At 34.7% G+C, this 14459-nt stretch overlaps 1 protein-coding gene across 10 annotated transcripts in view; it reads right to left on the reverse strand.

Moving 5' to 3' along the window:
- Positions 1 to 14459, reverse strand: part of DMD (dystrophin) — a 990047-nt gene that overhangs the window by 726814 nt on the left and 248774 nt on the right. The gene's annotated exons all lie outside the window — the stretch shown is intronic.

Raw genomic sequence — 14459 nt, forward strand, 5'->3', positions numbered from 1 at the left:
TGTAGCATTGCTGATGACAAGACACCAAGTATTGGCCTCTCTAATGAAGGCATTTCCTACTCAAGCAATTAAGAACCATAGCTCCAGACAGAATATGATTTGGTGTAAATCAACTGACTGTGACTGAATGGAATTACTTTCACCATAAACCCAAAACAAAATTATGATTTCTTCCTGTTCAAAGGGCTAGTCTACCCATCATTCTTCAAACCTTCCCTTTCATGATGAAAGACTCGGGCACATTTTAAGGGGAAGTACATTTCAGGCGCTGTCATATCACCCAGCAGACTGTGAGATCATTTGGCCTCTACATCATACATAAATAAGACTCCACTCTACATAAAGAAAGGTGAAATTTTCACCCCAGGATAAGCTTTCAGTATTAACTAATGACTCTTCTCAGAATTCTCCAACAGTAAATGGTTACTGGGTCCTGATGAAAGCCTGTCACAGGTGAAGAAGCCTGGGGCCTTTTCCCAGTAGTGCTGCCAACAACGTAACTCCAGATCAGCAGGTTCAGCTTATGTGAGAAATTTCCAGTGTTTTGTACTGTCACATACACACAGACAAAAAAGGAAAAGGCAATTTTATCCACTTATGAAGATCAGACCACCTTAAAATTTGAATTGTGGTCACAGAATAATTCAGTAGTATGAAAAAATATGCAATACTGAATAGATGGTGGACATGCTTATTTATTTTTTTAAAATGCAAATTCTTAATATAGTAATGACTAAAGTAACATCCACTTTGAAAGAGACTGCTCTGAGAAAGACATTTTAAAGGTCTTTAAAGATCTTTAACATCTCTTCTAACCTAACCCATTCTATGAAATGTTCTATGTTCTAAATTGTATTCTCAAAATCTCCACGTGGAGAAAAACTATTAAATGTATAAATAGAAAACCTAAATGGAAAGAGAGAAATTATTTCTTAGCCAAGAGAAATGCAAATTGATTGTCCAAAAATGTACTGAATTATTTCTTTAACATCTTGTACAGGAGATTGAGATGGAAATAAAGACTGCACCCCATTTCTCTCTGGCAACAGACAAATCAAAAAATAAACATCAAAAAGTATCTTGCTAAAATACAAATGGAGATATTAAGATTAAAGAAATGCAGGTCAAAATCAAAAAGTGGAAAAAAAAAAACCCTCTAAGATTTTTTTTGTTTTTTTTTTTTTTCCATTTTCACATATACTTCATAGTGAATTCTACAGCCTTATAGCTCAAAAAACTATGAAAATGTATAAATGTTCCATCATTGTGGAAGAAGAAGCAGCCTTCTCTTTTCAGCATCCTGTTCAGTTGTTATTTCTTCCGTCTTTTCCTCTATTCTCTCTCTCTTCTGCTACTGCTGTCAGCAAAATCTGTTATCCCATAGCATAAAAGACCCTCCAGTCTTCTCAATAAGAATATTTAACTTCAAAACTCTTTTTATATTTTCACATAGTGCAATATCAAAATGCCTTCAAAAGCATCCAAAGCCTCAGCAATTAACTTCAACAAGATATATGTCTAGGATAACTTTTCTTTTGAGAAATAAAGATTCTGAGGCAAGAGCCAATTAGTGGATACACTACACAGTTTCTGTGAAGTTGAGGTTGAGGTCCTGGAGATTTCAGAGCATTCAACAACGTGTTGAATTATGCTATTAGAGTTGGAAGGAATTATTAAAATAGGTGGTTTTGCAAAGTCATGCAAAATCTTAGTAGTGGAATTTGTTTGAATAAGCTAAATATCCCATTCATGGCTCTTACGTGGTTTATCCATTTTGTATTTAAACTCCCTCAAAATATTTTAGTTTCTATTAAAGAAGCTCTCCTTCTTCAACGGAACCCACTGCAGTGAATATATTTTCAATTTAAAATTAAAAACCAACCAAAAGGCTGTTACAGAAAAGGATCAAGTGATTTAATGTTTGGTTGGGTTTTCTTTCTTATTTTTTATAATTCTGTAGTGTAACTACCTTGCTTGTAGCTACATGCTCTGAATAATAAATCAAAAGCTGTGAGTCAGTCAAAATGATAACCAATAATCTCAAAATAGGGTTTTTCTCCTCTCCTGAATGAAGAGCTTCAGGTTTATAAATTGGGTATTAATACAGAAAATATTAAAATATTTCCAAAAGATAAGAACGGGAACTACCAAGAAGCCCTTCTGGAATACTGAAAGCTATATAGAAAACTTTCTGAAATGCTTACAGAGAGCAGCAACTGGATAGAAGAACAGGATAAAAATCCACTGAGGACTTTTAAATAAATAGATGCCATTTTTAGTTCAAGAAATTAGCCACAAATCAGTGGAGAATGACTAAGTGAGAATACTCAGATGTAGTCAGATACAATTACTAAAAAGAGGTGGGCATGAACAAGGTTCTAAATTCTCATTTATAGAGACAATGGACAACTAATACGTAGCTTTGTAGTTGCAAAATTCCTAACAGACACTAGGAATTCTGAAATTGTCAGTTAAAAAAAATTATAAATGTGTTGTTTTGAAACCATATTCTTATCTATCTATACTCTTTCTTTCTTTCTTTCTTTCTCAATAATCTTTTTTATCTTCCCCTTTCCGCTTTCCTTTGCTAGTTGAGATCTAGCAAAAAGCAGTTTCTTACTTCTGGAGTTGCACATCTGTTGAGATTTATTTATTTATTCATAGTACATTCTTCTAGAAATAATTTAGCTATTTTTGCTCTTCAAATAATTACCAGAATCTCCAAATATTTTACCTAATATCCTGATATTGCTGATGTGGCAGAAAAGAACTATAGGTGCCTTAAAGGTTAAATTTTGCCAAGCAATATTATCCTTCCCCATATCATAAATAAATGTACTTATGTTCACTAAAATATAATGCAAGACTCTAAGCTGAAGGTATTAAACAGCATATTCATTGCAGTAGCCATCATGTATATTCACAGAAAGGGAAAAAAATCCAGAAACAAGACTAAAGAGTGAAAAGATAAGTCAAAACTAGGAAAATTAGAAGGCTCAATATGAATGAATTAAAACTTGGTTTAAGCCATCACTGCAGAAGAGAGTGATTTTGAGACTGAATTTAAAAGGGACAGAAGTAACATGAAAAAATGAGAATTAGCAAAGTTGGCATGGCACAACAGAGAAAGCATCTCCTTGGTGATGTGGTGAAGACATAAGAGCACTGTGATTAAGAGTGTGAATAGGATCAAAGATATTGGACAGAAACTGAATGTATTCTGGAAGGGAGCGGTCAACTATAAAGAGACTAGAGGACACTTTTTAAAAGGTAATCATACTGAACAAAATGACATTAGGGGCTGCACTAACATGCAACACATACTGTCCTGTAAAATCGTACTTTAATTCATTTGGCAAATGTAATTCAAGTGGGTAAACTTATGGAAACGTAGTCATTTATTGTTATCATACCTCAATACCTTTCAGAATGGACAAAATTAGGCAGACTCTTTATTTTTTTTATCTTACTGTTAAATTCAAAGTCAGGAACTCCCCTCATCTCAATGATGATAGTCTTTGACTTGCATCTGAAGTTGCTGCTCTGTCTCTGTATGTGATGCTCCCGATACAATCCGTGTATGCATGATGGGGATTTTTAAATTTTTTTATAAAGCAATATTTAGAAATTTTTATCTCTCCTTCATTCTCCCTTTTCTGGTTTATGTTTTTGTTTGTTTTTGACTGACAATAGAATTATTTTAAAAATTATTCTGTTGGTACTCCATGAGCAATGTATTAGAATACAAAATAGAGAAAAATCAGTATTAGATTTGCTTTACTTTTGCAAAAAAAAATACAGAACTGAAATTGGTATGTGTTGTCCACCAAACAAAGCACAAACCACTTCAAACTACTAGACAGAAGACCACTCAAAAGGGAAGTTAGGAAAATGTTTTATACACTGCTAGATTGAAGAAATATCAACCTTGATACAAAAGATAGCTCAAAAATTGCTGGTACAAATATACTGGACCAACAGGTAATAAGGCAATTGCTATGTTGTTCAAATGAAGATAAAAAGCACTTTTGGTAGAAGCTGCAAATATTGTTATGTTAGATAGGATGCAAATACCAAATAGAGAAATCCAGAAAGATTGCAGCAGAAATAAAGAAGGCAAGGAAAACAAAAACCTGGAAGACTCCCTACAGAAACATCAAACATAAAGCTTGCTTATTATACTTTCACCTGTCTATATTTTTTGTGGTTTCAACTTCCTCTAAACACGCATATATTTATATATAATGGGAGCTATGCTTTAATTTAAACTAGATCTTTATTCTTTTCTTATTCATGCTTAGGAGTTAAACATATTCTTTTTCAAAATACTCTCCAAATGACTTGTAAAAACTTCTCAGAACTAATTCCACAAGCGATTGCTACTGTTTTCAAGTAACAACTTTGAATTTTTTTTTTTTTTTGAAAATTCTATTTTGTACTCATTTAAACATACATCTATCTGGTTTTTAAAGTTTGATGTCTCACTACTGCTGTTTCTGCTCTAATGACATCATTATCAAACAACTAAAATTTCCTTTTTAATTTTTAAGAATTATTTATTACATCAAAATATACCTTCTTTTTTTTTTTGCCACACCTGAATTAAGTTCTAACAAAACAAATGCCTTCTGTCCAAACACCATGTTGTTCCATACAATTTTTATATTTTTGAAGTTCCTATTTTTGCTATGTGTTATTATTCTTCCGGGAAGGGAATTTCTAAATAAATTTTGAGCGTCTAAAAAATTGTTTGTTACCCTCCACATCAAATGTTTTTTTTTTTTAAAGGTGTTATTTATTCTTCCTTTTCCCTTAGTTCACAGATCACCACAGGCTAACATACCTGTATTAATAATACTGCTTAGAATACTTATAAATCTTAGTAAACTATAAAGCAAAATTATTTAATACCACTGTACATAGAGACGGATGCCTTTGATGCAGGAAATAAACATGGAAAATCTATGAATATTTTCTTTTCTATACTTGGATCTAAAGTCTGTACATGCAGACCAAAACTAAAAAATACAAATTACAGTGCCCTGGAAGGAGCAACTTCTACACAGGCATTACAAGACATAGCTTCTATTGCATCAAAATCATTGAGGCAAAGAAAGAATTCACAATTTTCACGATGAGTAGAGATCAGTAATCCGGTCTTCACAAAGGCCACTGCTTCAGGTAAACATGCAGACCTCCCTGCCATACAAATGTGAACTAACAGACAATCCACAGCACTTCCTACAGACCCTGAATATAGACAACTCAATGGTATCGTTAAATGCAGCAGGAAAAGAAAAAAAAAAAAAAAAAAAAAAAAAAAAAGGCTATCCACTCTCTCACAGAGCAATGATTTGGGCAAAAGGACATTCTGGAAGGAGAAGCTCTCATTGGCTCTGCGTGGGAGTGGGGAGCTAATTGTTCCTTCACTTCTCAAAACCAATAGAACCATTTGTAACACACTAAAAATGTTATAGATTTTACCATGAAGAATATTATATGCAACGGGGACGCTTGAGCACAGGCATTTTTAGGGAACAATGCATATCCTGCACACATTTTTTAAACTATATTAATTAAAAACCTTCATTGGTTTTATTTCAGCTGAATAGAACTCAACTGTGTGATGGTGTAAGACAGGGCAGGAAATTTATTCAAATTACATAAAAGTATTATAATTAAAACTCAAGGAGTTTTAATTGGAAAATGCAATCCTTAATGCTTTCATCATGTTCATATATGTTTTTTCATATATTCATATATGCAGGTAATCCTCTGAAAGCCATTATATGATAAAGTGAATTTATCCTGTCACACTGCACAGAAAGTCAGACAGAGAAAGACAGGATGAAACTGCTGGGGCCAAGGAATCTTCTCTCATTGATGAGAGCCAGCAAAGCCATTAAGAATGAGGAGGCTCTAAACTAAACTTTCTCTCCTATTCCTGAGCACATGAACAAAATGTGCTGCTGCTGATACATCAATATTGCAGGATTTCTTTGCATTAGGGTTTTCTTCTCATGTTGGTAATAATTCTCAATGGGACAGACAAAAAATATGATTAAATTAGCATATAATCAGGCAATCTCATTTTTGAAGTCTTTTTAATTTTACTAATGTCAAATCTAGATAAATTAATGAGTAATAAAAATTCCAAATAAACTAAGTTTTAAAATAAAGAAATACTATCTAAAATTATGAAGTAAGATTTGATCATACTATTGAGAAGTCCATGTGTTATACAGAGATGAGCAAAATTTTAACAATAATACTGTTTATAATGATGCTATAATTTTATCTCTAGAAAAATAATTTAAAATGCTTTTGTGTGCTAAACTGTCCTGATTTGAGAAGTTTTACAAAGGACATGAGTTCTATATCAATTTTTTTTTTTTTTGCATTTCATAGGTTTTAGTAGGTGTAATGGAAGAGTGCATAGAGTGAATTGCTTGCTTTCTCAATCTCAGACTAAATTCACTTTTTTTTGTGTGCATAAAGTGGAAGGCCATTCTTAGGTGTTTGAAATGAGGATGCATAATGACTTCAAATTATACAAATCCTCAAATTACTTTAATTTCAGTCTTCAGATTAGGAAAAAATGAAGACCGGTCTGTTTACCAGTAAGGACTTTCACTGACATCATGTCCTATGTTTTATCTAGCCCTTCCTTTGCATCAAATCCACTGCTGATACAAGCAATTCTGCATGGTTGCCTTAACTCTACATGCCAGAAGGGGGATTCAAATTTATTAATTTACCATTTTACATATTATGGATATAAAAGAAAATAAAATGTTCACAGTAAATTAATATGCATCCCTGTTTGCTGTATCTACATCCATCTATAACACACCATACACATACTTTATGTTCAAAAGACTCAGTAGCAGAAAATTACTTAAAAGAGCATTTTTAAATGTTACACGTTCTATTTATCTTATTGTAGGCCTTGAACATTAAGCAGTTTAGCAACCACAGAAAGGAGGTTTCTTTCCAAAATAAGAGAGGCAAAAATACTTGAAACTGCAAAATTTGGTGAAATTAGATGAATCCTCTCACTCATATTAACAAGGTTTTAAATTTGGGAAGACCAGATTTTCAGTAAAGGTTAGAACTTTCAAAATAAACTTCTTCAAAAAAGAAGCAGTTGCATCACTGTTCCAATTTGAAATTAAGACACTCTTGTTAAGTGCGCTTTTCAAAAAAAAAAAAAAGAAAAATACAGATGGAACTTAAAATAGCATTGAGGCTAGTTAAAAGCACCTAAAAATAACCTGTAAGAACAAAAAAAAAATCAAGTTAATAGTCAAGGTAAAGTTATGTTATTGAAAGTATGTACATTTGTCTGTTAAAAAATATATTCACCAATAATGTAATCAGGAAATGACTGGTATAACATGTTTCTAAGAGGAAAAAAAATACAGAAACCTTCCACTTTAAAAGTAATGCAAATCAAGTTTACTTATGAGAAAGCAGTTTTGTTCTTAAATATTTCCAACCAGTTATAGGTACGCTCATGGTTATGACATTATCAATTTATTCACTTACTGAATTCAATCTTAATATATAGCAGATATATTTTATTTAGGAATTTTAACTTTATGAAAAACATGTTACCTTTTCTTATCAGTCAGTAAGGAATACACTAAGAGATCACATGGGAAATTCCACGTTACATTTCCTAAGCCCCTTGTTAAACAAGCTTTACAGCTATTTTAAGGAAAAAAAATATAGTCGATAAACTCTTATACAAAAAATAAACGTTTCTCTCATGTATTTTTTAAGGTCAATTAAAAGCAAAAGTTAAAAATGGATGGGAAAGTCAGTAAGTAATCACTTTTTAGGACAAACTAAAGAATTTTCATTCACTTCATTAGAGGTGGAGAAACCCCCACCTTCATTAGTGAATGAAAACAGCAACTTGTACAGGGATTAGATAACTGTGCAAAGATGTTTGGAGCAGAGGCAGCTGAAAGCCTGAAATTGCACTTCTGAGCTCCTGGGCGGATTCCTGCTACTTGCAAGCTACAAGCAGCTGGGACTGGTCGTAAATTTTGCTAAAAAATGGTCTAGACATGGTTTAGCATGCTCTAAATACTGCCATTATTGAAGAGGCAGAAGACAGAAGCACTCCTGGTGAGGCTCATCATGAGTTGTGCTTCTGCCCAGAGACTGTTGAGACTGGGAAAGCTGTGGTCTCATGGTTATGCAAAGATCACCTGCTGATGAAAAGAAGCATCCTGAAAATAATTCGTGTCAGGGAAGAGAATGGGATTTGGAAATCAAGTGGAAAAGATGCTGACTAGAAGAAAGATCCTGGAAGTAAGAAAAGATCCTGTAGGTCAGAGAATTATAGAATATCTCAAATTGGGATGGGTTGATTCCATCTCCCTGCTCCTCACAGGTCTACATAAAATTAAATCATATGACTAAGAGCAACATCCAGACTCTGCTTGAACTCTTACAGGCTATGACCACTTCACTGGGGAGCTGTTTCCACTCACTGAACATCCTCTCAGTGAAGAGCCCTTTCCTCACGCCCACTCTGAACTTCCCCTGATGCAGCTTCATAGCATTTCCTCCGGTGCTGTTGCTGGTCAACAGAGAGATGTGTGGAGACAAGTAGCAGGTGATGCCTAAGAATTTTGGGCAGTGATAAGCAACATTTGTAAACGCAAAGCAGTGACAGAGCTCAACCTGATGGCTGGAGCAGCAGCAACCTCTGCCCCAGCAGGGAAGTTGAGACCTCACGAGCTCAATTCTGGGGGAAATCAAATGAATGAGTGTGTGAAATAAAGTAGACTAAAGCTCTGATATATTGGAAACTAGATCCACTACAAGATATCACTTACCCATGAGAGTACTAACATTTTTTACAACTAGAACTCTTGAAAAATAATACATTAAACATTCAAAGAAAAAAATTAAACACATACAAAAAATAAGTTAGAACTGCTGCTGGTGTCTACACAAAAAAGTAGTGACAGGAAACAACTGTCATTTTGACAGACCTCCAGGCTCAGACAAGAAGACATCTATTTTCCAGACCTGTTACTGAAAATACAAAAATATATAAACACACTTGAAAATGCTTGCTTCATCATTTTTTCAAACTGTGCCTTGAAAACATGGCATCCAGAAGAGCTTTCTAAGAAATCCAGAAGACTTGCACTTAGCTTCATTTTTCTATCTCTGCATTTCCTTGTTCTGACCTCTGGTGGCAAATTTTGCTATTTTATTATGCTCAGCCTAAATGCTAAATGCGTTGAGTGCCCACTAGAGTTATTTACTTAGGGGCTTTACTTAGCTCTACAGAAACACTTCCTAGCTTTCCGAAAGTTTCTATTTAAATGAGAATACCTACGCTAACACCTGAGACTATCATCACACTCGTTGCCCAAGTTATATGCATCATGTTCTAATGACTAAACGTGGAGATATTTCAGTATTTCTGAAGTTCCCCGAATTCTACTTTAAATTATGCCATAAATCCCCCCATTGCTGACACAATGGGATATTTTCTGTGATAAGAATTCTACATAAGAAATATTACCAAGAAGTTGGAACTAAACTTCTTTTTGGCTGTAATTAACTGTCTTCTGATGCTTTTCCAAAAGAGGACTTTACCACAAAGGTAAACAGGAAAGTATTTAGATCACAGTTTCTAAGTAAAACAAAGATCTGGTTTAGTACAAAGGAGAGCAATAAAACAATCCCGTGATGCTGTACCACTAAATTCTGTGGCACAGACAAACCCTGAAGAGTCCCAAAGGAGGTCTCACAGCAGTTTTAAAGAAGTTAAATTGTTGGCAGAAGACCAAGAGTGTGGCAAATTAAGGGTGTAGAAAATCACCATTCTCAAGGGCAAGACTGCCAGAAGGGTTCTGCGCTGTGGGAATAAATTCAACTTTTATATGGAGCTTTTAGTGACTTTTCAAGTTAATTATTATAGGTATGAACTGATTGAAAAAGTCCGATACAGAAACTTGGTAAAATCCACATTAAAAAACCCAGAAAACACAAGCAAACTGCATAAGAATACTTCTGTAAAACACAAATAATGACTGGATGGTTAGGAAATTCTCACAAACTAATAATGACAAGGTTGAAGCCTGAGATGAAGCCCTTAATTCTTACCACCCAAATCAAATCACTATGTGCCAGCAAATACTGTTCTCATTTGCCACTGCTTCATCTCAAATTATTTCAATTCAAATATACTGGAGTTTGTCAGTTTAAATGTTAAAGACTAATTCTGCACAAAAATGGTATTTCATACAATGTGGAATAAAGAAAACATAACTCCTGACAAAAGAATAAAAATCTACAATTGTAGAGATCAATGGGCTTGATTTTGAATAGGTAGTTTAAGGCAGCCAAACCCACAGACTCACCTTTCTGACACAACCTGCCAGAAGCTTATTTAGAGAAGCACCAGTCTTAAAATACTCACAGATTTTGTTAATTCTCATTTGTTCAATGCTTATGTTTTCAGCATTGTTTTTTTCAAAAGCAGTAGAGGTCGTTCTCACTCAGTTTGCAGGTGACACCGAGCTGGGGTGGTGTTTTGATATGCTGGAAGGTGGAAGGCCCTGCAGAGGGATCTGGACAGGCTGACTGATGGGCCATTGCACGAGGTTTAACAAGGCAGAGTGCCAAGTTCTGCACCTGGGTCACAACAACCCCAGGAAAGTCTTGAGGATTGAGACAGAGCGGCTGGAAAGGTGCCCAGAGGAAAAGGAGCTGGGGGCGATCCTCAGCAGCAGCTGAACATGAGCCAGGTGTGCCCAGGGGGCCAGGAAGGCCAGTGGCACCTGGCCTGGATCAGCAATAGTGTGGCAGCAGGACCAGGGAGGGATTCTCCCCCTGTGCTGGGCACTGGTGAGGCCGCACCTCAAATCCTGTGTCCAGTTTTGGGCCTCTCACTACAGAAAAGGCACTGAGGGGCTGGAGCAAGTCCAGAGAAGGGCAGCAGAGCTGGGAAAGGGTCTGGAGTCTGATGAGGAGCAGTTGAGGGAGCTGGGGGTGTTTGGCCTGGAGAAAAGGAGGCTCTAGGGGAAACCTTGGGGACCTTAGCACTTTTTACAACTATTTGAAGAGAGTTTGTAGTAAGGTGGAGGTTGGGCTCTTCTCCCACATAACAAGTGATAGAAGAGGAGGAAATGGCTTCAAGCTGGTGCCAGGAGAGGTTCAGATTGGACACTATGAAAAATTTTATCACTGTAAGGGTTATCAATCACCAGAACAGTCTGCCTAGGGAAGTGGAAGAGTCACCACCCCGAAGAAATTGAAAAGACCTGTAGATGTGGGGCTTAGAGACATGGTTTTGTGGTGGACTTGTCAGTGTTAGGGTAAGTTGGACTCGTATTTAAGTGTCTTTTCCAAACTAAATGATTCCATATCATAAAAAGTTTATTTTCCAGATACTTCAGTGTTTCACAATTTCTTTTTTTACCTTGAACCCATTTAAGACTGTGTATTTTATGTTCTGTGGATGTAGCAAGCAAAAATAAAAGCAGTGAGATAGGAGTTTTGCCTGGGATCAATACTAGGAACTGCTCTGATAAACCAAAATGGAAAGTAAACACAGCATTCTTCTTGGTCAGGTGTTCAATGAGATAAATCAATAACATAAACCCCAGTGCTTTCATAAATATAAACCGAAGATAATGAGTAGTTTTAAATGAGGATTTTGAAATGTCTCAGAAAATTAACTTGAGGATCCTTTTATTTGTACGTTAAGCTGGATATTTGTAAGTGAAGCCTTATTACAGGGAACACATACAAAACAAAATACAGATCTGCAAATTCAGGCAAGCCTTCTGGCCAAGCAGTAACTGCCATCTAAAAACTGTCAACATAAATATTTTCTGTTGGACCTTTTTTAATGTTCATTCAGGAAATTCAAGGATTCAGGTTTGAGAAGCAGATTCCTGTCCCAAGATCTTCATGAGTTTATGAACACTAACTAAACAAGGTAAAGGAGGAAAATTTTTCTCGAATTTTACCAGAAAAACTCCTATTCATGTTACCTCTGCCATTTGAAAATGCTTCACTGGTTCAACCAGAAGTAGTGAAGCACTGACCAAACAAGAAGGCACTGAGTGAACAGATTTGCAGAGCAATGATTATCTTTGAGAAACGTCACAGTTAAAAAAAGCAAAACTTGTCTTGCCACAATTTGCACAATGGAAATACCGGGTCCTGCAAGTACCCTCCTGAATGACAGAGTAAGAATTCAGAAACGAAGGGTGAATTTGAAGGCACACAAGTTGTGAAGCTACTAGGAAGATTGAAGGTAAGAAAAGTGAAATGAAGTGAAATGTGACATAAAAGAATAGACAAGGGTAGAAGATAGAAGAGAAAGAACTTTGACAAATGATGGTGTGAAAGGAAATGTTATTCCTTCTTGCCAATATGGAGCTCAGAGAATCACAGCTCATATCTCTTAAAATTTCTGACAAATGACATATGAAGCAAATGTATGACATGTATCAAAAGCCATATTTGGTAAAATTTCATGATCAAATTTTTTTGAAGGAGGTCTTATTTAATTATGGTTATTTGGGGAAAATTGTAATATTCAAGTCCTATAATCTGAAAGTTTACAGAAATTGAGAAAGAAAGAATGAGTCCATGATTTCAACAGAAGACCAAAATACTTTGCGAAAACTGCTTCTCCATGACAGCACTGAAAATACCATGGAAATTGGCAGGCCACAATCAACTAATAAACTTTTCTTTGATAACTAGATGAAAAAGAGACTCAGTTAAAAAAAATTAAAAATCCAAAAGAAAAAAAAAAAAGTTGAATTTCTCTTGATTTTTTTATTGCAGTCTCCTAGAGAAGTTGATTTTACTGAAAATCTCAAAACAGTTGCATTATTAATAATGGTAGCCAAAAATCATGATATATGTGGCAGAAAATTGAAAGTCTACTAAGAAGTTAAAAGGAAATAATAATTATTTTATTTAGTTAAAATAGATGAGATTATTAAGTCATACTAGCCCCATGTATCTGGAGAAAAAATTATCAACCACTATTTAATATAAACTTGCTTTAATAGGTAGACAACAGCTCTTCTTTAAGAAATACATAGCTGAAGGCAAAAAATAACCAATGACTAAGAATTCCATCTATAGATTTGGGATAATAATCGTTATTATTTGTAATTCAATTCCATCTCGATTATAATGAGAATTTGCCTGGTGGTTTTCACAAAGGATTCTTAAGTGAATGCTTTCCATTTGTTAATAGCTGTTGTGGCTGTAGCACAATATGGCTCAGATTCTGGTTAGGTCATCAGCTTCTACCAAATTGCTAGAATTAGAATATTATTGTTTTAATTATTCCATAAAAGTGTAATAGATGAAGCTTCCAAATTCAAGGGGAAGAGATCTGAAAACTGAAATGCAAGATGAGGACTGAATAACCTAATTGTATCTTAGTGAATTTCAGCAACCATGCTTTGTAGAAATGACTTTAACTTCAGTTTATGCATTACTTTTGATGGTGGAGGTGCTGACAAAACCTGCAACTGATCACAATAAAACCATCTCAAGGAAAAGAAAAAATCTATCCTATATAACAATTTTTCATTACTCAAAAATATCTGTATAGTGCCTAATTAGAACAAAACAATTACGATAATTTGAAACATCTTTTCAAAGCTGTGTGACTCATCACTGCAACACATTTGATGTTAGAATAATGTAGCAGGGCTCATGCTTGTGTGCACAGGGTTTCTGTCCTGGAGTATTTACATGAAGTCATTATTCAATAAAATACCTGTCCCTTGAATAGTAGATTTGAATACACAGTTCTGAATAGAAGTATAATTTTGCAGCAGATTTTTAGATGTCAGACAGAATTAAGTCCCCAGAGGCAAACTCAAACTGTAGCGCCACATACACAGATCTTTTCTCGCTGAAGTAATGAAAGGAAAGCACATTGCAGTACACAATATGACCTTTGGGTCTCATATTTGTCAAAAGTTATAAAAATTCAACAACTGAAATTCTCATTATAAGGATTACTTGAAATAAGTTTTATTAAACCACCTCAGCTATTTAAAAATAAAAAAAAATAAAATACATAAGTAAAAATCAAATATAACCCCTTAACCTCAGTACCAGCAAGAAGCTATTTGTGATAAAAATGACCAACTGTTGTAATCTAATAATCCAGGGTTAAATTTAATGTTCGTTTCACCTTTTTTTCCCAACTAAAATAACCTTCTGAGAAATACCATCACTTACTATTTTCTGTAATAGGAAGGGTCAGAAAAAGAAAGAGAAAGTCAATGGCTCTTTTTTTTTTTTCTATAACTAAACCTGAGGCTGTAATATAGGTGCTAAATTTGGCTTGTGTTAGATTTGTTCTTCTAATACTTTTTTTAAGGCAATGTATGTACTGTTTTCAAAAATGAATGAACAAAGAAGAAAGTTTATGATTCTAA

This window comes from Chamaea fasciata, unplaced genomic scaffold (assembly GCF_029207755.1).
Source record: "Chamaea fasciata isolate MVZ Bird 193981 ecotype frontalis unplaced genomic scaffold, bChaFas1.0.hap1 SCAF_2, whole genome shotgun sequence".
Lineage (NCBI taxonomy): Eukaryota > Metazoa > Chordata > Aves > Passeriformes > Sylviidae > Chamaea > Chamaea fasciata.